At 48.1% G+C, this 22,026-nt stretch overlaps 1 protein-coding gene across 21 annotated transcripts in view; it reads left to right on the top strand.

The window, feature by feature from the left end:
- Positions 1 to 721: 721 nt before the first annotated feature.
- The window catches only part of MAPT (microtubule associated protein tau), a 59,063-nt gene continuing 37,758 nt past the window's right edge, over positions 722 to 22,026 (top strand). For 4 of the 21 annotated variants that reach the window (XR_009820681.1, XM_062016487.1, XM_062016489.1 and 1 more), the window contains exon 1: positions 724 to 890. The gene's annotated coding sequence lies outside the window, so the exon portion shown is untranslated. Of the gene's footprint in view, positions 891 to 22,026 lie in introns of all 21 variants that reach the window. The other 17 variants (XR_009820680.1, XM_062016484.1, XM_062016501.1 and 14 more) reach the window with 9 other exon arrangements.

Genomic DNA, 22,026 nt, shown 5'->3' with positions numbered 1-22,026 from the left:
CAAGAACACCGTATCTCCTTGTGTACTGGGGACATCAACCAACAGCAGAGTTACACCTGAGGCAGTGAATCCAGCCCCTGAAGCAGGAGTTTGTGTAGGCCACCTAGCTAAACGCAGACTAGGCAGACAACGGGAGCCAGGTCTGGGAGATGCTATGTCCCATCACACCACGGCCACGACCGGCAATGTCGACCGATGTGAGGGCGTGGAACACCACGGCCGCGGAGCACAAAATGGCGGCAGCTGAAGACGCAGCGGCCTCCCCTCCGCACAGACAAAAGACCACCACGACTCCTCCCACCGCGTCACACTGCACATGCGCTATCTGCTATTGGGGGAGCACTGCTGGCTGGGGTACGATTCGGGTGGCGCATGCGCCCCTTCTTCCGGCTCGGCGAAGGTTCCCGAGGTTGCGCGCTCCTGCCCCGCCCCGCCCCGCCCCGCTCCGCTCCGCTCCGCCTTTCCCTGCCTGCGCCGTTGCTGTCCCACTCTGGTGCGGACTTCTCTGCAGTAGGAGGTAGGGCCACGGTTTTCGGCCGGCGGGAGGGAGGGTGTGCTGTGCGGCCGGTACAGCCCTTCCGCGGTCTAGGGGCGCTGCGTTTCGTTGTCCCCACGCCGAAAATGTAAAACGGGGGGAGAGAGGAAAAAAAATATTCTAACTCAAAACTAGCTCTTTCATAAAAAAAAAACCAAAACTGGGCGTGGAGGGACGCGTCACCGCTGTTGCCGCTGTGTCCGGGGGCCGGGCTGGCTGGCCGCAGTAGTGTGAGAGGCGTTCCTCTGCGGTAGCGCTGCCACCTGGCTGCAAGTGTGGGGCGTGGTGGTCGCGGTGGGGGACACACGCGGGGTTTTTTATTTCTACCCCTTTTTCACCCAGTTCCATGCGGCAGGTAAGCACGGGGGCCGTGCTGGCGGGTCATCTTCTGCAGCCGTACTCGGGGAGGGGGAAAGTGGGGGCAGCTGTAATTAAAAGAAAAAAAGTAAATTTATCATCAATGTGTAAATCGTGAGGAAAATATGTTTCAGAAAACGGAGCTGTCTGCACTCAGCCTGAAATTTGAGGGTGGTAAGTGTTATTGAGGTCATGGCACAGCAGTTGCCTTGCTTTGTTGCACCCTCCAGGTGTCTCCCCAAGAGATTCCAATATTACAACGTTAAGAGTGTGGATGTCCGTGCTGTTAAACTTCGGATGTTTTCCAGCTGGGCTGGGGATGTTGGTGCGGAGTTTTTTAGGTTTGGGGCTGGGATGATGTAGCTGGTGGTGTTGGTGGTACCTGGGTGTGCCTCCCACCTCTCATATTTCCCAGATTGTGCTGAAATTCTCATTTTGTGCTGCCTGTTTATTCTGGTCCTAAAAGTTTCTCTAGGCTAGATGTGGGGCTGGCCCTCTTTATGGGGCTTGCCTTATTTTGTTTAGTTGTGGGTTTTTTTCTTTGTTTCAAGTCTTAACTTCACAGGAGTGAAAAAGGAACTTTTTCCTTGCTAGCTGTTTCCAGGTGTGCTGCGTGGCACACCTGCCCCTCGGGCTTGGAGCAATTAAATCCATAAAAGAGTAGAAACAGCTCACTTCAGATGAGGGATGGAGATTTCTGCCTGCATCTCTGTTTGCACAAGGGAGGATTCAATGACGGAATATGATTTCTTCTTATTTTTTAACACTTAGAAATGCAGTCCTGTTGTTTGTTTTCAGAGGGCAGCTGCCATCACTTTAAAGGGAGTTTCTCCTTCCATTTGCTGGTGGTACCACCATGCAAGGTGCAGCTCCATTTGCAGCAAGAAGCTGGTCTTGCTTAGAAATGGGCTTGCTGGAATGAGCAGCTGAGATGAGCCAAGCTGTTACTTCAGCAATTTGTATGCAGTGTATTCCTGAGCGGCTCTGTGTGGATCTGGGCAGATGCCTGATGTGTGTCTGAATGAGTGGAACAGAATTCACTACTGAGAATAATTTAATTTGGGCTGTTGAGCAATGTCTGCCCTCTTATATCTGATAAAGGGTTTTTGCCTTTGCTGCCAATTTGAGGTGTTTAATAGTTTTTCTTGTGCGGTTAATTTTTTTTTTCTCAAGGTGGTCAATCAAGACAGGTCTCAGTTGGGTGTTTCCAGGCTGCTCTTGAGAGAAGAAAAATTAAGATCTCATTTTCTCTAGAAATGAGACATAGTCAAACCCAGTTACACTTTGTTCCCTCTTGATATGCAAAATGTTTGGATTTTACCCCAAGATCTGCAACTTAAGGAGAAAAGCAAGGTACTGACTGACTCACCTATAGTACCTAGAGGCTTTCCAGGCAGGTAATTGACACCTGACAAAAAAAGTATAGCATTTTCTCATTTTTGCCCTAGATAGAATAATGATGTTTGGAAGGAGGTATATGGCTGTGGCATATTTCCCTATGCCATCCCCCAGTGTCAACAGAGGTTACCTCATGCTACTGAATGCCCTTGGAAATGAAGGCTTGTAATCAGGGCTTTAGAATTAAGATGCAGGTAGAGTTTGGTTTTTTTTTTAAGACTCAGCCCTTGAGTCCTGGGAAAATGTGATGTCTGTCCTACAGGTTGATTGCTTTGGGTCTACATCCCCTATAATGCTTGATTGCAGTGTGAGAGGCCCTTAGGACAGCAGTCTTGAACATTCGGATCTTAAAAGGAAACACCTGGTGAGCTCTGTGTTGGTTAAAAGGCTATTAGGCCATTAGTGTGTGCATGGAGGTGTCCAGTGCTATGGATCTGCCTTCCTCTTGCACAGCAAGCTAGTCAGAAGCTGACCCTTGAGAAATTTGAACTAAACCACCTCTGCCTATTATAATGAGGGTAAGTGTCAAGTATGGTTGTGACTGTTAGAAGCCTTTAAAGTAAGACTATCTTTCTTTCTAAATGAGGGCCGTTAGCTCAGACCAGCTCTGAACAGCTCACTGCTGATTTGCAGCTTCCAAGTGAACTTGTCCCATCAGACAGAAGCACGAGGGGCATCGAGATGCTATGGTATTTGCCTGGGAGAGCAAGGCCGTTAGCTCTCTGGAAGGGGCAGGTGGCATTGCAGATATGGACATTTATCCCTCGTCACATGGGATTGGCCGAGATGGACAGAAGTGAAGGGACCTCTCTGTGCTCTATGGGGAGCTCCTATAGAGAAGAGATGGATCTAGTCCCTGCAGGTGACAAATGCAAGAGTATGGATTATGTGTCTCTCCCTCCCTTGTTACTCACCCATTTCAAGTACTGTGTTAAGTATTTATGGGTCAAGCTTCTAATTTAGTCTTCCTTACCCTGCAGCAGTTCCTCCGTGTTGCCTTGCTGCCCTCTGCTTCCAGCCTCTGTCTTCCCAAGGCATTTTGTTCAAACTGTCCCATTCTCTCTGTGCTTAATAAACTGCAGTTGCAGCAGGACCCAGCTGGCTCAAGTAAACATTTATCTATCCTGAGCAAGGAGCGCTGCAACTTTCTCATTTCTTTCCTGAAAGCCATGGGGAAATCTACTCCTCTATGTAGGAAAGCAGTCCTTGTGGAATAAAAATGAGGGAAATGTGACACTAGAGTTGCTCTTTCCATGTTGAGACTGAGTCCAGTATATCCAGTCAGGAACAGCTGTAGTATGCCAGCAAGGTAGGTGTCTGAATCTTCTAACTTTCATGCTCCTCAGGTTAATTTTGAAAAACTATGTTCTTCATTACATCCTTGTTGTTGATCTGTGTTGCATTGTTGTCTTTCCCTCCCCCCCCCCCCCCCCCCCAGGGTTTTGCCAGCCAGGGGATTTGGAAGTATTTGAGTACCACCTTGCCCTTGGTTGTTTGTTAGGGTTTAGCTGAACAGTTCTTACTCTGTAGTAGTGGGGAGTAGAGCAAATTTGCACCTTAGAATCATGGTAGGTGTTAGAATGGACCTTTACAGATCATCTACTCCGATCACCTAGATCAGGTCACATAGGAACATGTCCAGGTGGGTCTTGAAGACCTCTAAGGAAGGAGACTCCACACTCTCCCTGGGCAGCCTGTGCCACTGCTCTGTCATCCTCACAGTGGAATAGTTTTTTCTTTATGTTTAAATGGAACTTTTTCTGTTCCAGCTTCATCCCATTATCCCTTGTCCTGTTGCTAGATACCATAGAAAAAAGGGATGTCCCAACCTCCTGACACTCATCCTTTAGATATTTGTAAATATTAATGAGATCCCCCCCTCAATCTCCTCAACTCCAGACTAAACAGCCCCATTTCCTACAGCCTTTCCTCACCAGAGAGATGCTCTAGTCCCCTGATCATCTTGGTAGCTCTGTGCTGGACTGTCTCCAGCAGTTCTCTGTCCCTCTTGAGCTGGGGAGCCCAGAACTGAACACTCCAGATGAGACCTCATCAGGGCAGAGTACAGGGGGAGCAGAACCTCCCTCAACCTGCTGCCCACACTCTTCTTGATGTCCCCCAGAATGCCATTGACCTTCTTGGCCACAAGGGCATGTTGCTGGCTCATGTTTAGTTTATTATCAACCAGGACTCCCAGTTATCTCTCTGCAGAGGTGCTCTCCACCGGGTCACCCCCAGCCTGTCCTGGTGCATGGGGTTGTTCCTCCCCAGATGCAGGACTCTGCACTTGTCCTTGTTGAACCTCGTGAGGTTCCTCTCTGCCCAACTCTCAAGCCGGTTGAGATCCCGCTGAATGGCAGCACAGCCTTCTGGGGAATCAGCCAGTCCTCCCAGTTTGGTGTCATCAGTGATCTTGCTGAGGGTACACTGTCTCCTCATCCAGGTGGTTGATGAAGATGTTGAACAAGACTGGCCCCAGAACCGATGCCTGTGGAATTCCACTGGCCACAGGCCTCCAACTCGATTCTGTGCCATTCTGACCCTCTGGGCTCTGTCATTCAGCCAGCTCTTGATCTACCTCACTGTCCACTCATCCAAGCCACACTGCTTGAGCTTTCTGATGATGATGTTATGGGAGACAGTGTCAAAGGCCTTGCTGAAGTCAAGGTAGATGTCATTTGCTGCTCTCCCCTCATCTAGCCAGCTGGTTATGCCCTCATAGAAGGCTATCAGGTTGGTCAAACAGGATTTCCCCTTGGTGAATCTATGTTGACTCCTCCTGAAAACCACCTTTTCTTTCATATGTTTAGTGACAACATCCAGGATGAGTTGTTCCATCACTTTTCCAGGGATGGAGGTGAGACTGACTGGCCTGTAGTTTCCTGGGTCGTCCTTCCTGCCCTTTTTGAAGACTGGGGTGACATTGGCCTTTCGCCAGTCCTCAGGCACCTCGCCTGTCCTCCATGATTGTTTGAAAATAATGGGAGAGTGGCTTGGCAACCATATCAGCCAGTTCCCTCAGCATTTGTAAGTGTGTCCTGTCAAGTCCCATAGATTTATGGGTGTCCAGCTTGCCCAACAGGTCTTTAATCTCTTCCTCTTCCACCCAGGGCAAATCCTCTGCTGTCCAGGCCATCCTACTATCCTTGCTGGACTGGGCTTCCCAAGGGTCGACCTTGGCCGTAAAGACTAAAGCAAAGAAGGCATTCAGTACTTCAGCCTTCTCTGCATCCTATGTCATCAGGGCACCCTCTGTGCTTAGCAGTGGGCCCACATTCCCCCTCATCTTCCTTTTACTGCCAATGTACCTGAAAAATGCCTTATTACTCTCCTTAACTTTCCTTAACTAGATTTTATTCTAGAAGGGCTTTAGTCTTCCATGTACCCCTGCATGCCCTGGCAATGTTCCTATACTCTTCCCAAGAAGTCACCCCCTGTTTCCACCTCTCATAGATGGCTGCTTTCTGCCTGAGTTGTCCCAGCAGATCCTTGCTCATCCATGGAGGCCTCCTGCCTCCTTTTCCTGCTTTTCTACGTGTTGGGACACACTGATCCAAGTGGTGCTTGAATATTGACCAGCTCTCTTGGGCACTTCTACCTTCGAGGATCTTATCCCATGAGATCCATCCAAGTAGATCTTTGAAGAGGCCAAAGTCGGCTCTCCTGAAATCCAGGGTCACGGTCCTGCTTTGTGTTCTGCCTCTTCCACACAGGATCTTGAACTCTACCATCTCATGGTCAATGCAGTCGAGGTTGCCTCCAGCCTTCATGTCCTCAACCAGGCCCTCCTTATTTGTCAGCACCAGGTCCAGCAGCACACCCCTCCTCATTGGTTCTTCAATCACCTGGGAGAGGAAGTTGTCATCAACAATCTGTAGAAACCTCCTGGACTGTGCTTGGCTGTGTGGCTTTGCCACACAGGTGAATCAGCCAGTCCTCCCAGTTTGGGATCCCTTATAACCTAGAGACTAGGAGCAGTATTATTTTAAGCAAGAAGTGATTGCACCTCATTTTTAACAAATATACTGGGGAAGATCGAAGCTGATGTCCTAGACTTAGGCATCCTTAAATTAGGACAGTTTCAAGTCTTTGTCCCTGTGGAAAGCAAGATGGCCACTGGCTGGACTTCCAGCTAATTCCTGCAGGGGATGAAATGCACGTGGATTCTGGTTTTTTTTTCCTTTTTTTTTGCCCTTGCCTGCCCTTGCCTGCCCTTGCCTGCCCTTGCCTGCCCTTGCCTGCCCTTGCCTGCCCTTGCCTGCCCTTGCCTGCCCTTGCCTGCCCTTGCCTGCCCTTGCCTGCCCTTGCCTGCCCTTGCCTGCCCTATTTAATAAAACAATGCTGCTTTTAGTTTTTAATAAATACCGTTGTGAACATTTTTGCGGGATCAGTGTTTCTCTGCTTTTATGCAATAGCATGACAAGGGAAATTTAAGTGTATCAGAAATGCTTGATGAATCTCTTATTATTTGTTTCTTTTGGTCTTAAAAAAAAGATTCAGGAAACACTCTTTTGACCTCATCTGAAGTGTCTCTTAGTCATGAGATGCCAAAATAATGTATAAAAGCTAGACAGAAGCTTAAATTGCTTTCTCTGAGCTCTGTCTTTGTTGCATAGTGACTGCTGAGGTGAGAACAAGTCCTGCTAAAGCCCTGAAAGATGCTTTAGCATGCTTTAGACTCATGCTTGATTCTTTCTAGGGTAAGAAACCAGTGTGACAGAAGTGCATGACTCTCTTTTTGCCTTGTATTTATAGACTGCCCTGATAAGGCATCCTGCTGCATTGTAGTGCTGTCAGTCATCTTTGGGATGCTGGAACTGGACACTATAGGGCCAAAGCTTATTTGGTGCCCAGTTTTGGGTATCAATGATCGACAGGACACACGGCAGAGGCAAGGCTCGTTTATTCACGGCTGTGAGGCCAATTGAGGTAATCCAGGGGTTCCTGGAGCACAGGGAGTGCAAGGAAAAGCGAGGAGAGCTGACAGCTCTCGTGAGGGGGACAGTCTTGCTGGGAGGTGGAGCCGCAGCAACCGTGGGGGATTTAATTGTCCCCTAGGGAGCGCGGAGAATGGCCGACAGACAGGGAGTGACGTGGCACCCAGGTGTGGCGTGGCAGTTTGCGCAGGCAGGATGAGCAGGAGGATGGGCAGGGAACAACCCCATGGCCCACATAGAGATACAGAAGTTAGAGAAGTGCCCCAGCCTCAACCTAGCAAGATGGTGAGCACTTGCCTGAGGGCTAAAGCCAAGGCTCAGGTGGAAAAAACCCAGGTGAAGGTCGGCTCTGTCTGGGTGGATGCATCAGTTAGTAGAGACGCTTCAGTCCAGGTGGAGTGCAGGGGATGTTTAGGATGCTTAGGGACCTATGCTTCAGAGGCAACCATGTGTCATAGGTGTCCAAGTTCAGGAACTGCAGTGCCTGGTGAAAGAGCTGCAGGAAACTGTGAATAGACTCTGTAGTATTAGAGGTGCAGAGGTGGAGAAAGACAGAGGCTTCCACAATCAGGTGCAAGCCTCCAGTGATTTTAACAAGCCTTGGACCCTGGAAACAAAAAAAAAAAAAAGGACAAAGACTCATCTTCAAAGCCCTCTTCCCAGAGTGCCCACTACTACTAAGTATGAGACACTGGTGACAAGGGACGTCGACGAGCAAACTCCAAAAGCAGTGAGCCCATCAAACAACCCACCAAACAACCCATCAGGTGCTCCACCTGCAACAGGTAATGGACACCATAGAAAGAAGTGATGTGTGCTTGTTGTGGGTGACTTGCTGCTAAGGGGCACTGAGAGACCCATCTGTGGAGTAGATAGGGAGTCACGAGAGGTGTGCTGCCTGCCAGGAGTCAAGGTCAGCAATGTGGCTGAGAGAGTGCCATGATTCGTCACGGATGCGGGCTACTACCCCTTACTTGTGTTCCATGTAGGTATGAATGATGTCATGAGGCGTGACATCTCCAGGCGGATTTTAAAACCTTGGGGGAGCAGGTAAAAGATAGAGGGGCTCAGGTTATTTTCTCGTCCATCCTGTTCACTAGAGATAAAGGGGGAGTCTGCAATGGAAAAATCAGCCAAGTGAACTCCTGGCTGAGAGGCTGGGGCCGGTGGGAAGGTTTGGGTTCTTTGACAATGGATCCTTCCTTGGGGACTATAGCTTGATAGGACAGGATGGGATTCATCTCTCCCATAAGGGCATTGCAATATTTGGGAGTAGGCTAGCAAACTTAATAAAGAGGTCTTTAAGGTTTGACATGACAGCCTTTTCTGGTAAGGAGGAAGGGGCTATAAAGATGGCTCCTGTATGAAGTTGCTCAAATCTCTCCCCAGCTCTGAGCCAGACCCACTTCTGGGACTGAGCCAATTAGATGCCTCCACAATCACTTTTTAAGAAGAAGCTGGAAGAGGAGGCTGCTTCCTCCTTCTTTGTCCTGTTTCTTCCTTCTTCTGTCCTTTCTTCTGGCTGGTGGTGGTGCAAGGAGTAGGAACAGTGAGAGAAACAACCATGCGGACTCCAAGGTCAGTGATGAAAGAGAGGAGGAGGTGTGCTGGAGCAGAGACTCCCCTGCATTCTACAGAGAGAACTGGTGAAGCTGAGATTTGTTTTCATTTCTTTAAAGACCCCACATCAGCAGTAGAGACTCATTTTGATAATGAGCCCATATCAGGGGCAGAGACTCATTTTGCTACAACTGGCCCTGGACCGGGGCAGAGATTTCACTTCATTAAAGGCCCCAAGCCAGGGAGAGTGACTATGGCCGGAAGACGCCTTGTCCCATGGGAGGGACTCAATCACTTCACTGCAGACCCCGAGCCAGGGGCAGTGATTTTCTTCTTTAAAACTTTGTCCAGAAGAGGCCTTGTCCCGAAGGAGGGACCCTTTATCACTATGGCTGGAGCAGGCCGTGTCCCGAGGAAGGGACCCAATATCCACAGCTGTAACTGTGGGGAGGAACCCACGACAAAGCAGCTCATTAAACTTATGCCCAGAAGAGGCCTTATCCTAAGAGAGGGACCCTGTAACTGCAGAAACTGCAACTATGGCAAAGAATCCACGCCAGAGATATTCACCAAGGACTGCGTCCCGTGTGAGGGACCCTGTTTCGGCAGAAGCCGCAGCTGCTGGGAACAACCCACACCAGAGAAGTTCATTAAGGACTGTGTCCTGGGGGAGGAACCCTGTGTTGGAGTAGGGGAAGAATGCCAGGAGTCGTTCCTCATCTGAGAGAGAAGGGGCAGAGCCCATCTGTGAGAGACTGACCCCATTCACCATTCCCTGCCCCCTTGAGCTGTTGAGGGGGAGGGAGGTAGAGATATGGGGAGCAGTGAGCTGAAGAAAGGAGGGATGGGGGAGGGACATCTTAAAGTGATGGTTATAATTTTTCTCATCATCCTGCTCCATTTTTGCTTTTATTTTGTTTCTTGTAGAGTAAACTTTCCTACTTTCCTCTCTTAGTTGGGTACTGGAGTCTGTTTTGCCCAGAACTGTAATTGGCAGCAAACTCTCCCTGCTCTTGTCTCAATCCACAACAACCTTTTTCCTCCCATTTTGCCAGGGCCTCTGCCATCCTTAGGAGGGTGGGGGTGAATGGAGGCACCGAGCGAGAGACTGTCATGGTGCTGCTGTGCTAGCTGGGCCAAACTACGACACTGAGATGTGGAAATGGACTGGCTTCGTCAGAAGGGTATAGGAACATTGCCAGGGCATGCAGGGATGCAACTAGGAAGGCTAGAGCACTTCTAGAATCAAATTTAGCCAGGGAACTTAAGGACAGTAATAAGGTATTTTTCAAGTACATCAGCAGCAGAAGGATGGTGAGGGGGAATGTGGGCCCACTGCTGAACACAGATGGGGCCCTGGTGACCGAAGATGCAGAGAAGACTGAAGTACTGAATGCTGCCTTTGCTTCAGTCTTTACGGCCAAGGCCATCCCTCGGGAATCCCAGTCCAGCAAGGATAACAGGATGGCCAGGACAGCAGAGGACTTGCCCTGGGTGGAAGAGGAAGAAGTTAAAGACTTGTTGGCCAAGCTTAAGGCTCATAAGTCAATGGGTCCTGATGGGATGCATCTGAGAGAGCTGGCTGATGTGATTGCTAAGCCTCTCTCCATCATTTTTGAACAATCATGGAGGACAGGCAAGATGCCTGAGGACTATAGAAAGGCCAATGTTACTCCAGTCTTCAAAAAGGGCAGAAAGGATGACCCAGGAAACTACAGGCCAGTCAGCCCCATCTCCATCCCTGGAAAGGTGATGAACAATGAATCCTGAATGTTATCACTGAACATATGAAGGAAAAGATGATTATCGGGGGAGTCAACATGGTTTCACCAAGGGGAAATACTGTTTGACCAAGCTGATAGCCTTCTATGAGGGCATAACTGGCTGGCTAGATGAGGGGAGAGCAGCAGATGTCATTTACCTTGACTTCAGTGAGGCCTTTGACACTTTCTCCCAGAACATCCTCATCAGAAAGCTCAACCAGTATGGCTTGGATGAGTGGACAGTGAGGTGGATCAAGAGCTGACTGAATGACAGAGCCCAGAGGCTGGTGATCAATGGCACAGAATCGAGTTGGAGGCCTGTGGCCAGTGGAGTTCCACAGGGATGGGTTCTGGGACCAGTCTTATTCAATATCTTCATCAACAACCTGCATGAGGGGACAGAGCGTACTCAGCAAGTTCCCTGATGGCACGAAACTGGGAGGACTGGCTGATTCATCAGAGGCTGTGCTGCCATTCAGCGGGATCTTGACTGGCTTGAGAGTTGGGCAGAGAGGAACCTCATGAGGTTCAACAAGGACAAGTGCAGAGTCCTGCATCTGGGAAGGAGCAACCCCACGCACCTGGACAGACTTGGGGGTTGACCTGCTGAAGAGCAGCTCTGCAGAGAGAGACCTGGGAGTCCTGGTTGATAATAAACTAAATATGAGCCAGCAATGTTCCCTCATGGCCAAGAAGGCCAATGGCATTCTGGGATGCATCAAGAAGAATGTGGACAGCAGGTCGAGAGAGGTTCTTCTCCCCCTTTATTGTGCCATATCTGGTGAGGCCTCATCTGAAGCCCTATGTCCAGTTCTGGGCTCCCCAGCTCAAGAGGGACAGAGAACTGCTGGAGAGAGTCCAGAGTAGGGCCACCAAGATGATCAGGGGAATAGAACATCTTTCATACCAGGAAAGACTGTGGGAACTGGTGCTGTTTAGTCTGGAGAAGAGGAGATTGAGGCGGGATCTCATTAATATTTACAAATATCTAAATGGTGGGTGTCAGGAGGTTGGGGCATCACTTTTTTTTCTATTGTATCTAGCAACAGGAGAAGGGGTAATGGGATGAAGCTGGAACACAAAAAGTTCCACTTAAACATAAGAAAAAACTATTTCACTGTTCAGGTGATGGAGCAGTGACACAGGCTGCCCAGGGAGGGTGTGGAGTCTCCTTCCTTGGAGGTCTTCAAGACCCACCTGGACACGTTCCTGTGTGACCCGATGTAGGTGGACCTGTATCTGCAGTGGAGTTGGACTGGATAATCTCTAAAGGTCCCTTCCAACCCCTTCCATTCTATGATTTTATCTTAGTTTCTGTCTCACCTGCTTTTCACTGCGGAAACAGCTATATTTTATGCAAACAATCTATATCTTACAAAAATAGTTACATCCTTTAGACACAGCTATATCTCGCCCCACAGCTACATCAACACAGCTTCAAACACAACTATGTGTCATAGATATAGCCATATACTGGCAACTATATGTCACCCCATAACTGCATTTTGCAAAAACAACATTGGCATCTTCCACACCAGGGGCTATCTCATGGCTCTGTGAAATGAATGACTGCAATATACTCTAGCAGGGGGTTGGGAAGAAATCTGAAGGTAGCCTAGCATATCCCTGCAATAGAGACTTCTCTTACTTTTATTCACAAAGAACCTGCTGAACAGATAGTGCAAACTTTAAAACTACTGTTGCTTCCTTTTTTTTTCTGCCATGTAAACTCCTCTGATCAGAGCTTTAATCTAGCTAAAGTTAGTTGACTTGCAGAAAGCCCGATCTTTACATCATAATATGGAATGAGAAGGGTGATCTGAAGTGCTGACACCTCCTTGGGCCATGATCAGCCTTAAACACCCTCCTGGCAGTGCACAGAGAAAGCCGGAGGCAGGGGAAGCTGCTGTAGTGGTGTTGCAAAAGGTTGATTTTGACTTGGTCAGACAAGCCAATCAAAAAGTGAAAAAGAAAGTAAGAAGTGGTAAAAGATCAAGGAAGGAAGAGACTAATAGCAGCAGTAGATGCTGTGGGTTGATATCGAGGTGCTCAGGTATCAGGTGAGGTGAAGTTGGAGCTTTGCTGCCCTTATATCCCTGTAGTGTCCCTCAGGAGCTTCCTCTGGTTTCTCTACTCAAGTACTGCTCCAGAGAGCCCTACCTGAAGGAGAGCTATACAGCTGGGAGTACACAGGTTGTGGTGTCTGGCTTGCACTGTATTTTGGCTCCAGCCTGCTCTTTGATGAGCCTTTTCCCTTCTGTTTCCCTTGCAGGGAAGATGGGAATAATGATAGGTCTTCGGCAAACCACCTTATGCTTCTGTCAATAGCAATTGATTCAAGATTTAGGGTTAATATTCCTACATTGCAAACTGCTTGTGTATATTCCCTCAGGTGACTCCCAGCACATTCCTGCTCTTGGAAGAGGCCATATTTATGGTGCCTTTTTTTTTTGACAGAGGAGAGACACTCAGGTAAAACCATTTCCCACCTCCTGAGTCCAGCTGCTCTTGCAGCTCAGGCTGTTGACTGGAGTTGTGTCTGGATAATCTGGTCTCCTAATTGCCACCCTGCTTGGAGGCAGCTGCTGAACTGGGCCTAAGCTGATTTGGGATGACAAATTCTGTTAGTTTAATTCTCAGCAACACTGAGGAACTTGTCAGCATGCGATAATCCTTTGGCTTTTCTCTAGCCACAAGCATGCCCTGGAGACCTCCAGCAGTTAGCTTGCCAGGCTCTTAGCTGTGGAGAACTTTGATTTGTAAGGGCTCCTTAATGATGACTGCCTGAGCTCTGGTGCCTTTGAACCCAACTTATCTATTCCCTTTTGATGCTGTTTGTGCAGAATTGTGGTGTCTCATTCCTTGGGCTTTCCTTGCCCTGTTACCACCCTCACTTCTGCCCATCTCCTTTCCAGACTTCTTAATATGTCATTGGCTGGTGTGGGAATTCTTTATTTCCTGGTGTCAGTAACCTTTGGGTCCCCAATGGGTATGCATGACGCCAGTGTGCCTCAAAGCTTTTCTCTTGTGAACATCTGCATTGAAGGTGTCTTACCCCTGGAGAAAGATGTCCAAAGTTCCAGGCCCCCAAGGAGTTGTTTAAACTTTACCATGGAAAAAAATGTGGGGAAAAAAAGACAGACACATTTTTGAGACCATTTCTTTTGCAACACCCTCCTATTCTAAGAGGTGTTTTTCTGTCTTTGAACTTGAAAGAAGTTTTTCTAGCTTTCATGGTTTGACATGACAGCTGTTTCTGGTAAGGGGGAAGGAGCTCTAAAGATGGCTCCTGTAAATAGTTGCTCGAATCTCTCCCCAGCTCTGAGCCAGACCCACTTCTGGGGCTGAGACAATTGGGCACCTCCACAATCACTTGTTAAGAAGCTGAAAGAGGAAGGTTCTTCCTTCTTCTGTCCCCTCTTCTTTTCCGGCTGGTGGTGGTGCAAGGAGTGGGAAGAGAGAGAGAAGCGACCATGTGGACTCCAAGGTCAGTGAGGAAAGAGAGGAGGAGGTGTGCTAGAGCAGAGACTCCCCTGCATTCTACGGAGAGGACTGGTGAAGTAGAGATTTGTTTGCATTTCGTTAAAGACCCTGCATCAGCAATAGAGACTAATTTTGCTAAAGACCCCGCAGCAGGGGCAGTGATTCTCTTCATTAAAGGCCCTGTGCCAGGGGCAGTGACTATGGCTGGAGGAGGCTGTGTCCTGTGGGAGGGACCCAATATTCACAGAAGCTGTAACTGTGGGGAAGAACCTACACTAAAGATATTCATTAAGGACTGTCCCCCGTGTGAGGGACCCTGTATTGGCAGAAGCCGCAGCTGTTGGGAACAACTCATACCAGATAAGTTCGTTAAGGACTGTGTTCCGGGGGAGGGACCCTGTGTTGGAGCAGGGGAAGAACATGAGGAGTCGTCCTCATCTGAGAAGAAAGAAGTGGCAGAGCCCACCTGTGAGAGACTGACCACATTCCCCATTCCCTGCCCCCCTGAGCCGTTGAGGGGGGAGGAGGTAGAGATATTGGGAGCAGTGAGCTGGGCCGGGGAAGAAAGGAGGGATGGGGGAGGGAGATCTTAAAGTGCTGGCTGTAATTTTCTCAATCATCCTACTCCCTTCTTTGCTTTTTGTTCTGTTCTGTTTCTTGTAGGCAGCAGAATAAACTTCCCTACTTTTCTCTTTCAGTCAAGTACTGGAGTCTGTTTTGCCTGGAACCGTAATTGGCAGCGAGCCCTCCCTGCCCTTGTCTGGGCATAACCTTGGTTATATTTTTTCCTCCCATTTTGCTGGTGTCTCTGCCATCCTAAGGAGGGTAGGGGTGAATGGGGGTACTGAGTAGTGCTTCATTGCTGGCTGGGCAAAACCACGACACTAGCCTCTTGACTAGTTTCAAACTCCATGTAATATCTCAGCTCGCTGCATATAGGCAGTGCCAGTGATTGATGAGATCACGGTCCATATTCATTCCTAGAATCATAGAATGGTAGGGGTTGGAAGGGACCTTTAGAGATCATCTAATGCAACCCCCCTGCAGAAGCAGGTCCACCTAGATCAGGTCGCATAGGAACATGTCCAGGTGGGTCTTGAAGACCTCCAAGGAAGGAGACTCCACACCCTCCCTGGGCAGCCTGTGCCACTGCTCCATCACCCTCACAGTGAAATAGTTTTTTCTTATGTTTAAATGGATCTTTTTGTGTTCCAACTTCATCCCATTACCCCTTGTCCTGTTGCTAGATACCATAGAAAGAAGGGATGCCCCAACCTCCTAACACCCACCATTTAGCTATTGTAAATATTAATGAGATTCCCCCTCAGTCTCCTCCAAACTCAACAGCCCCAGTTCCTACAGCCTTTCCTCATAAGGAAGATGTTCCAGTCCCCTGATCATCTTGGTGGCTCTGCGCTGGCCTCTCTCCAGCAGTTCTCTGTCCCTCTTGAGCTGGGGAGCCCAGAACTGAACACGGGACTCCAGATGAGGCCTCACCAGGGCAGTGCAAAAGTGGAGTAAAACCTCCCTTGATCTGCTGCCCACACTCTTCTTGATGCATCCCAGAATGCCATTGGCCTTCTTGCCCATGAGAGCACGTTGCTGGCTCATGTTTAGTTTATTATCAACCAGGACTCCCAGTTATCTCTTTGCAGAGCTGCTCTCCAGCAGGTCAACCCCCAGTCTGTACTGGTGCATGGGGTTGTTCTTCCCCAGATGCAGGACTCTGCACTTGTCCTTGTTGAACCTCGTGAGGTTCCTCTCTGCCCAACTCTCAAGCCGGTTGAGATCCCGCTGAATGGCAGCACAGCCTTCTGGGGAATCAGCCAGTCCTCCCAGTTTGGTGTCATCAGTGAACTTGCTGAGGGTACACTCTGTCCCCTCATCCATGTTATTGATGAAGATTTTGAACAAGGCTGGCCCCAGAACTGATCCCTGTGGAACTCCACTGGCCACATGCCTTCAACATGATTCTGTGCCATTGATCACCATCCTCTATAAGCTTCTCAAAAAAAAACAGTACTTGTAGAAGTGCACAAAGGTGATGAAAAGGAAATTGCTTATGAATTAAAAACAGCTTTTCAGGCTGAGGTTATTTCACGGGGCTGTCACTTCGTTTTAATTAAGTAATTCAAATGGAATGATGCTTTTTGAAAAAAATCCCTTTTTGTTTGATTATGTTTCAGAGGTAACACTTAAGATAGCTAATGTTTGTTGAATTTTTATTTTCAAGTAACAAGAGTGGATGCTTACTGCCCTTACTGATTAAATAATGGAGGAGGAAGACACTGCAGCATCTGCACAAGACACAGCAGCCAAGAGGCTTTACACTGGTAGTGTCTGGAAATTAGCTGAGTGGTTGCTTGGACATTTTGTAGCTGGTGTGAAAGATGGAGCTGCTTGGTTGGACTTAGTGATGAGTACCAGAGTGTGCAAATCCAGACAATTTCTCTAAAAGCATTGCACTGAGTTTCTGCTGAAACTTCTCATTCCTCTGTTTTCTTACCAATGCGTGGCTCATAACCCCTGCACCCAACCACAAGCAGTGGATCTGCCAACGCCTGGTTTATTTTGGGATTTGCGCATATGTAATTCGAGCCATCGGTTCCAAGACTTGTGATCCCTGGAGTTGTGAAGTTTGAATCACTACAGATTGAGACTCTACTTCTTCCTCTGTCAGCAGAGGTAGTCCCCCAGCTGTTCAGAGCAGGGGCTATCAGATTGTGTCTCATTGATCCTTGGGCTGTAGTTGTAGCTCTGTGTGTTGCTGGGGTGGAGCTGCTGACCTATTTTCCTTGGATGGGCATTGTGGGAGCACTCATCTCCTGGCACCAGAAGGGTTGTGGGGCTGAGTTTTTGTGCTCTTTTGTGGCAATGCTAATGTTGTCTGGCACAGATTACACAAGGCTGAGTGCCGCTGAAGCACAGCTATGTGGTCACTGGCATCTGGTTTCTTCCCCCTTTGCTACTTGGTCACTCTCAATAGGGAATGTTGTTTTCAGCACTGATTTTATTTACTTTTCATTGCGGAGATTAAAACTTCGATTTGCCTGACTTAATTTGGGATCTAAATCTTCCCAGGCAGAGAGTAATGGAGGCTTTGTGCATGGTTTGCTGGTGGTTAGCCTGAGCAGCAGCAGAATGAGGGCTCTGCTGTGTCTTTGTGTTGCTGCTGATGTGTCCTGACTGTGCTCCAGAAAGACATCTGGGATGCCAGTTTGCTGGCTTCCTGTTTCTTCCTCCTTCTGTCCCTTCTTTTCCGGCTGGTGGTGGTGCAAGGAGTGGGGAGAGAGAGAGAAGCAACTATGCGGACTCCAAGGTCAGTGAGGGAACAGAGGAGGAGATGTGCTGGAGCAGAGACTTCCCTGCATCCTGTGGAGAGGACAGGTGAAGCAGATATTTGTTTGCATTTTGCTAAAGACCCCGCATCAAGGGCAGAGACTTATTTTGCTAAAGAAGACCCCGAACCAGAGGCAGTAACTATGGCCGGAGAAGGCCGTGTCCCGTGGAAGGGACACAATATTCACAGAGGCTGTAACTGTGGGGAGGAACCCACGCCAAAGAAGCTCATTAAAATTATGCCCAGAAGAGGCTGTGTCCTGAGGGAGGGACCCTATATCTGCAGAAACTGCAACTGTGGGGAAGAACCCACACCAGAGATATTCATTGAGAGCTTTGTCCCGTGGGAGGGACCCCGTGTTGGAGCAGGGGAAGAACATGAGGAGTCGTCCTCATCTGAGAAGAGAGAAGAGGCAGAGCCCATCTGTGAGAGACTGACCACATCCCCCATTCCCCACCCCCCCAAGCCATTGAAAGGAAGTAGCTAGCTGGGCCAAACCACGACAAGGGGTCACCAGGCAGGAGAAACGTGCTGCTTAATGATAGAAGTTTCTTTCCAACGCCTGGGGCTGATTTATGCCCTGTAAATGGGTCTTAAATGTGTTCTAGCTGGGAACTTCTCATGTATTTAGTTCATTTATTAATTTCATTTTCTTTTTTAATCCCAGTTTGCATAGGCAAAACAGTTGGCTTTACTCAAAGTAGTGCCACTTCAGCCACACTCTAGTAGTTTTTTCTTCTGCTGACAGCCTAGACCAGGTCATTTTAATGATGCCTTCATGCCTAACAAACTATTTGGAAAATAAATTTGCAGAATAGGCAGTGGGAGAAGTGCTTTAATTTCTGGCTCAGTTCTTATGGGCACGAATGCAGGATGGTGTCAGAGATGTGTCTCTGGTGTTTTGACTCACCATCTTGCAAATGAAGCAAGGTCAGACTGGACACAGGTGGGCACAGAGACCTTTGTGAGTGTTGGACTAAAGATAGTGGATGCATGGTTTTGCGAGCAACGTGGGGACCATCACATAAAGCTTTACTGTTAGGTCTCTGCAATCTTGTGTGAGAGGAGTGATGTTGCTTTTAACATTTGTGCCAAACTCCACAAGGAAAAATAGATTTTTTTTTTTTCCTCTTTACATGTCTTTGGAACTTGACCTGACTAATAACTTTTACCTCTTGCCCTAGCCTTCAGTGCTGTCAGTGGCTATTACAGGTTTGAATCATTTCACTTAAGACTTTTCCTTACTGGATATGTGGTCCTGCATGCTGTGGGCTCTTTGGGGTGTAAATTGCTATTTTGACTTTTAGCCCCTAACATTTTGTACAGCACACCTCCAGCGACCGTTCTGGGGCCCAGTGCAGCAGTGAAATGCTATTCAAATGCTTGAGAGTTGCTTCTGGTTGCTTAATGTTGAGCTTAGCTGGCTGAGTTGTGGAGAAGTGTATCCGAAGTCACTCCGTGGCCTGAATGCCATGAACCACCCTGTGCTCCCTCTGCTCTGTGGTGGACACCTCCAGCCCACCCCAGTTACAGCAAATTGGGAGTATCTGCTCCTCTCCAGATTACACTGGTTTGAGGCCATGGCTTGTAGTCCTTTATTATTGGGAAAGCAGCTCCAAGCTCGGTAGTGAAATATGCTATTTGCCACCCTGCACGTCATCTGGTGAAGGGTCTGGAGAACAAGTCTTATGAGGAGTGGCTTAGGAAGCTGGGGATATTTAGCCTAGAGAAGAGGAGGCTGAGGGGAGACATGATCACTCTCCAACTACCTGAAAAAGAGTTGTTGTGAGGTGGAGGTTGATCTCTCCAGTGATGGAGAACACGAGGAAATGGGCTCAAGTTGTGCCAGGGGAGCTTTAGATTGGAGATGAGGAAGAACTTTTTCACCAAGAAGATTATTAAGCACTGTCCCAGGCTGCTCAGGGAGGTGGTGGAGTTACCATCCCTGGAGATATTTAAAAGATGCATAGATGAGATGCTGAGGGATATGGTTTAGTTTAGTGATGGGATTGGCAGTGTGAGATTAGTGGTTGGACTTGATGATCCTAAAGGTCTTTTCCAACCATAATGATTCTGTGATCTTAACACTGATGTGAATGGCAAAGCAATTGCATTTGGTGGCAGGAGATGGCTGAACTCTCACCAGTTAAAACATGCCTCTTGGACAAACTGTATTTATGCTCAGAGCCCTAATTAGGTTGCACATATAGACTGAAAACCAGAGGTACTGGTGGGCTGGGGCCAGAAATCAGGCCATTTCACCTGGTCCTGAGGACAAAAACTTTGTCTCTTGCTTTCTTGCTGGTATGCATTGTACACAGCTCAGAGTGGCTGCTCAGCACACCTCCTCTCTCAGAAGGCAGGCCTCAGGCTTGGAAAATGTGTGATTTCGAGGAGCTGTTAATTATGGGATGGGCTGTTGCTTTTAGATAGTGTCCCTGGTTAACAAGAATAGTTCTGCTGAAAATGGATAAGATTCTTTGGAGGATTTGTGCTTTATCTGTCATGCAGAGCATGCTGCCAAAGTTTATCTCTGCGCAACTATCCTCACTGTAATTATTCATTACTGAACCATTGCTTCAAGGTTTTAGATTATGTTTTACCCTTAATGTTTTGTTTTTCCCTAAGAGATATTTCCCTTTCCTCCACTTGAAATGAAAAATAAATGAGATTGTCATTATAGACTTTTTTCAACTGTCCTGGTTTGAGCCAGGATAGAGTTAATTCCCGTGAGGAACCAGGAAAGGGCACAGCCTGAACAGCTGACCCAGGCTGGCCAGCAGGTATTCGATACCATCCTAACCGTCATGCCCAGGGTATAGGTGGGGGCTGGCCGGAAGAAGCTCTTCCGGGGGGCGCGGGCTCTCGGTCGCCGGTCCGGAGCGGTCGCTTAGGTCGGGTCCGGGGTGGTGAGCAACTGTATCACTCACCAGTTTTCTTTGTAATATCCCCTTGTCTTTGTTATAGTTGTTACTCTTCAATTTTCCCCAGTAAACTGTTCTTATTTCAACTTACGCGGGCTCTTTTACTTTTTTTTCTACCTCTCCGATCCCCTCCGCATTCCTTCGAGAGGGGGAGGAGTCGCGGTTTTCTTCCCCTTTGCTCCGGCTGGGCAAAACCACGACATCAACATTCAAAGCAGTTTCTCAAATGCACATTTTTCAGACCATCTTTGTTTAAGAAATTTAATCTAAAATACGCAACTTTAATAAGGCTTATATTCTCTTTAGTCAAATGAATTTATTACCTGAGTTAAAATCCAAAGCAAAGCTGAGACTTTCTCTCTAGAATAAGAAGAGGTCGCGTATAGACATTTCAGTTTTGCTTCTTGGTTTCCACTGGACAGATCTTTCCTAAAACTGTGTACATCATCAGTATGGTTTTGAGTGAGCAGTGTTTTTAGCTGACATCTATAATGGATGAAAAAGAAAGAGGGAGAGAATGAAGCTCAGCATCCATTGGAGAAGCATAAAATGTCTTTGTAGATGATGTTCCTGGTGAATAGGACCGTATGATTGTATAGTCTGTGTATTTCAAACTCTACTGGGTGAGCTTTGCAGCTTTGAGATAATGATGGTGGTGGCTCACGTATTTACCCATTGAATTGCTTTCTATGCTTAATGTTATTTGCTTATCTGGTGCTGATGAAATTTCATCAGCCCTATTGTAATGGGTTTAAATCTAAGCCTTACCAGGCCTCGGAGGGCAAGCTTTAGGAAATGCTTCCCGAGCCTTGTAGGAGGGGCAGCTCTTGCAATAAAGATATCTGTTGAGTGGGCATTTCTTCGGCTAAAAAACAAGATGCTGTGAGAACCATGCAGGAGCTGGATCCCCCTCCCTTGAGTCCCTTGGCTCAGGCCAGTTTGAGGAGGTTTTATTCTCTCCTGCCACTGCCTGCTGCACACAGTGGCTCAGGCGCAAAGTGACTCTGCTCCTCTGTGCCACACTGCACATGGTGGGAGGACATTATGCTTCATCTGCTGGGAGATGCTTCTGCTCTCCATAACAAACCAGGCAAAATCAGTGTCCAAATGAATGTGTGACATTTCATAAGCTACAGCCAGATTTCAGGTGCTCTCAAGGTCCCATCAAATGTTTTTTTTGATGGATCTTTGTGGCTTTTGTACATGCTTTTTTCCCCTTGTAACAGGAAAGGCAGCTTTTCCTCTCTTGTCTCTGACAAATCAATGGCTACATCCTCCTGAATCCATCTCCAGTCCTCTGGCTCTGAGACAGCTAAATCCTGCCCTACATGGAGCTCTGGGAACAGGGGCTGTCTCTGCCCTGCTGTGAGCAGCAGTGTGTTAAAGGCCTTTTGGCAAAGCTCAGACAGAGAGCAAGACTATCAGCTTCTCTGAAGAACACCCATCCATTTCCTTGTGCTGAAAAGTCCTGGCCCTGGCAGGTCAGAGGGAAGCAGGGTGACAGTCAGCCCTGTGACCATGTTGCCGTTACTGGCAACATTGCCAGGCCGCCCGAACGGATCACTCAACTCACCAACTGCTGAGGGGACAAGACCACTGCATACTCAGTATGGATGATGCTTTGTTCCAGCTTTATTGCTTGCGCCATGCACTTATATCTGCTAACACAAGCACCTCCTTTCGCTCCGCCCCGTGCCCGCCTCTTCAGTACTCTCCACCTCTCACATCA

The sequence above is a fragment of the Colius striatus genome, chromosome W (assembly GCF_028858725.1).
Source record: "Colius striatus isolate bColStr4 chromosome W, bColStr4.1.hap1, whole genome shotgun sequence".
Lineage (NCBI taxonomy): Eukaryota > Metazoa > Chordata > Aves > Coliiformes > Coliidae > Colius > Colius striatus.
The sequence above is the reverse complement of the archived record's forward strand: the minus strand, read 5'-3'. Positions and strand labels throughout refer to the sequence as shown.